Source organism: Mesoplodon mirus (genome assembly GCF_964341445.2).
Source record: "Mesoplodon mirus genome assembly, chromosome: 12".
NCBI classification, from domain to species: Eukaryota; Metazoa; Chordata; class Mammalia; order Artiodactyla; family Ziphiidae; genus Mesoplodon; species Mesoplodon mirus.
The window spans coordinates 98396051-98400491 of NC_138988.1; positions in this window are offsets into that span (position 1 = coordinate 98396051).

A 4441-nucleotide genomic window follows, 5' to 3' on the forward strand; every position below is an offset into this window, starting at 1 on the left:
TTTGGGCTCAGGACCCTGGGAGACAACCCACCACATGGGGCTGACACACTGAAAGTTTGCATCACAGGAGAGGGAGGGAATGAAAAATAAACCTGCAGGCTAGGTCAGCTTTGTCTGATCTTGCTGACCCAGAAAAACGCAAATCCTGAAATTGGATTAGGGGAATCCTGGATTACTACAGCCCTGAGGCCTGGCAGAAACAAATTAAGAAACTCAACATCCAAGGCCTCAAATTATTTCTACAAATAACTTTTCAAACACAATTTCCAGCACATAGCAAACATTTTTTTTATTGCTTGCCATTCTTAGTTTTAAAAATAAAATTGAGCATACACCTTTAATACATATTTATTTGCTTACAAAAATGAGATAGAGATGAAATAAAATATTTGAGTTTTTTAAATTTTATTTTTAACGGTAGGAAGAGGTTTTAACAACACTTTAGTTTTCTACATCTGCTATAATGAAGTATCACAAACTGGGTAGCTTGAAATGACTGAAATGCATTCTCTGACAGTCGTGGCTGTCAGAAATGCAAAATCAAAATGTTGGCAGGGCCATGGCTCCTCTGAAGCTTCAAGGGGAGGATTCTCTTCCAGCTTTTATTTATGTGGCAGCATAAATCCTATCTCTGCCTTCTCCTCATAAGGATACCAGTCATTAATTTAACTAATTATATCTACAACGACCCTATTTCCAGATAACTTCATGTTGAGGTACTGGAGATGAGGATTTCAACTTTTCCTGGGACAAAATTCAACCCATAGTAATTACCATACAGTCTTCATTATTTAAAAAAAAAATCTTTTGAAAATGATGAACACTTTGAGAGTCAGCAGCCCCACAGCCTGTTTGGTTTATCTCAATAATTAATTTTACTTTATTTTTGGGGGCCGTGCCTCATGGCATGCAGGATCTTGGTTCCCTGACCAGGGTTTGAACCCACGCCCCCTGCAGTGGAAGCACGGAGTCTTAACCACTAGACCACTAGGGAAGTCCCATAATTAATTTTAATGTTTGTCACAATTGTAAAAGATGCTTCAAAAAATCTGAGATCCAGGGCTTCCCTGGTGGTGCAGTGGTTGAGAGTCCTCCTGCCGATGCAGGGGACACGGGTTCGTGCCCCGGTCCGGGAGGATCCCGCATGCCGCGGAGCGGCTGGGCCCGTGGGCCGTGGCCGCTGGGCCTGCGCGTCCGGAGCCTGTGCTCCACGGCAGGAGGGGCCACAGCAGTGAGAGGCCCGCGTACCGCCAAAAAAAAAAAAAAAAAATCTGAGATCTGAATGAAAGCAGAGCATCTCCAACTGACTTTCTGAGTTGTGATACACATTTTTTAATCCCATCCACTTACTATCCAAAGATTGGCGTTTTTCTTCATCTAGTAATTTATTAATACCATCTTTTTGATGTTAGTTTTCTTGGACACTAATTGGAAGTTGTTGCATTTTTGTTATTTTTATGAATAGGTTAAAAATCCATGGGAACTCTTTGTGTGGGAAATTTTTAGACAAGTGAAATAATTCTGGTTCCAAGTTTGTGTGCAGATAGGAGACAAAATTGTGTAGTTTGGGACAATTTAGTTGTATAACAGTGGACATGTTTTCAAAATATTCTCTCTATAAGATGTTTCTTTTAAAAGCAACCACTTTCTTGTTTATTGTTAAGACATTTATTTTGAGGAAACAGATTAAATGTGGCTCTTTTTCCAAACTGTCTGCTACGTACTACGTGGCAGTCATTCCATCATTTTGCTGCAGAAAAGTCCAGCAAACTTTGTATTGTTGTCCTCTAGGTGGACACTGTGATCCACCACCCATAAGCATCCTCCCCGGATGTCGGACAGTGGCTTCGGCTGTAGGGAGTGCTGGTGGCACTTCAGGGATTGCCTGGGGCGACCCCCATCCAAGGGAATGACCCACACAGGAATATAAAGATCTGGCTGTCCGAGCCCAACTCAGGACAACTCAGAAGGAGTATTCCAGCCGAGGGGTCTTCTGCCTGCAATGCAGCTCAGCTTCGCCCTCTGCTCAAGCCTGCTTCTTTCTTCCCCTTCCTTCTACTCTTGTGGAAACCGGAGGCTTGCACTCCTAAGCGTCCTGCAGGCTGTGTCTCAGAATTTTCTTCCCAGGGACCCAAACTGTGACATCATCATTTAAGAGAAAAAAAATGCATAACGTGTCTTTACCATCTTTGCCAAGAGTAAACCAGAAAACTTATGTGTGGTACAAAAGGTTTGCCTGGCCATTGTAATGATGGCCTATTATTTTAAAGTCTTGCTTTTACAAAATGAAGCCATCAAAAACAAGTCATAGCAAGGAAAGAGCAATGCATAGAGATACTCGGAAAGTGGGGCTCTGACTATGCCCTCAGGATATTTCCTATTATTCTATTTGATATGTGACCATATAACATAAGGACCAAATGAGGATCCCAGTGAATATTACGAAAGTTTACATTTTTACCTTTTAAAATAAACATATATGCTTTCTCATATTGTCTTTTTTTTTTTTTTTTTTTTTGTGGTACGCTGACCTCTCACTGCTGTGGCCTCTCCCGTTGCGGAGCACAGGCTCTGGACACGCAGGCTTAGTGGCCATGGCTCATGGGCCTAGCCGCTCCGCGGCATGTGCGATCTTCCCAGACCAGGGCACAAACCCGTGTCCCCTGTATCAGCAGGCGGACTCTGAACCACTGCGTCACCAGGGAAGCCCTCTCATATTGTCTTTTTATGTTCTCAGTGTATCAGATTGCATATTCCACTCATCTGGGCCAAAAGCCACAAGAACGGAACCTAGGGTGTGACAAAGGAAGGGCAGGAGGGAGAGCACGATGGACACAGACACACAAGTTGTCTGTGCTGAGGAGGATGTGGAAATAACCAATGCCAACGTCCAAATCATTAGCCTAAAGTGACTGAATGAAAGTCAGGGCCCTGGACAGAAATTTTTGACTTGGGGAATAAGGTAATGTCTGCCTTGCTGGATTTGGACGACAGTGGTTGGACACCTGGATAAAGATGTTCAGCAGTAAGATCTCGCTGGGTGGCTAGAAGTTGTTCAAGAGAGCAGTCAGGGCTCAAGTGGCCATCTGCAAATTTGGGAAGGTGAAAGCTGAAGGACTGAGGAATGTCTAAGAAGAGAGGATGATGAGATCAGAAAAGTATTTTTAAAAGATTCGGCTTGGGGCTTCCCTGGTGGCGCAGTGGTTGAGAGTCTGCCTGCCAATGCAGGGGACACGGGTTCGTGCCCTGGTCCGGGAAGATCCCACATGCCGCGGAGAGGCTGGGCCCGTGAGCCACAACTACTGAGCCTGCGCGTCTGGAGCCTGTGCTCCACAACGGGAGAGGCCACAACAGTGAGAGGCCCGCATACCGCAAAAAAAAAAAAAAAAAAAAAGATATAACAATTGTAAATATTTATGCACCCAACATAGGAGCACCTCAGTACATAAGGCAAATGCTAACAGCCATAAAAGTGGAAATCGACAGTAACACAATAATAGTAGGGGACTTTAACACCCCACTTTCACCAATGGACAGATCATCCAAAATGAAAATAAATAAGGAAACACAAGCTTTAAATGACACATTAAACAAGATGGACTTAATTGATATTTATAGGACATTCCATCCAAAAACAACATAATACACTTTCTTCTCAAGTGCTCATGGAACATTCTCCAGGATAGACCATATCTTGGGTCATAAATCAAGCTTTGGTAAGTTTAAGAAAATTGAAATCATATCAAGTATTTTTTTCCAACCACAATGCTATGAGACTAGCTATCAATTACAGGAAAAAAAACTGTAAAAATTACAAACACATGGAGGCTAAACAATATGCTACTAAATAACCAAGAGATCACTGAGGAACTCAAAGAGGAACTCAAAAAATACCTAGAAACAAATGACAATGAAAACATGACAACCCAAAACCTATGGGATACAGCAAAAGCAGTTCTAAGAGGGAAGTTTATAGCAATATAATCCTACCTCAAGAAACAAGAAAAATCTCAAATAAACAACCTAAACTTACACCTAAAGCAATTAGAGAAAGAATAACAAAAAAAACCCAGAGTTAGCAGAAGGAAAGAAATCATAAAGATCAGATCAGAAATAAATGAAACCAAAATGAAGGAAACAATAGCAAAGATCAATAAAACTAAAAGCTGGTTCTTTGAGAAGATAAACAAAATTGATAAACCATTAGCCAGACTCATCAAGAAAAAAAGGGAGAAGACTCATATCATCAGAATTAGAAATGAAAAAGGAGAAGTAACAACTGACACTGCAGAAATACAAAGGATCATGAGAGATTACTACAAGCAACTATATGACAATAAAATGGACAACCTGGAAGAAATGGACAAATTCTTAGAAAAACACAACCTTCTGAGACTGAATCAGGAAGAAACAGAAAATATAAACAGACCAATCACAAGCA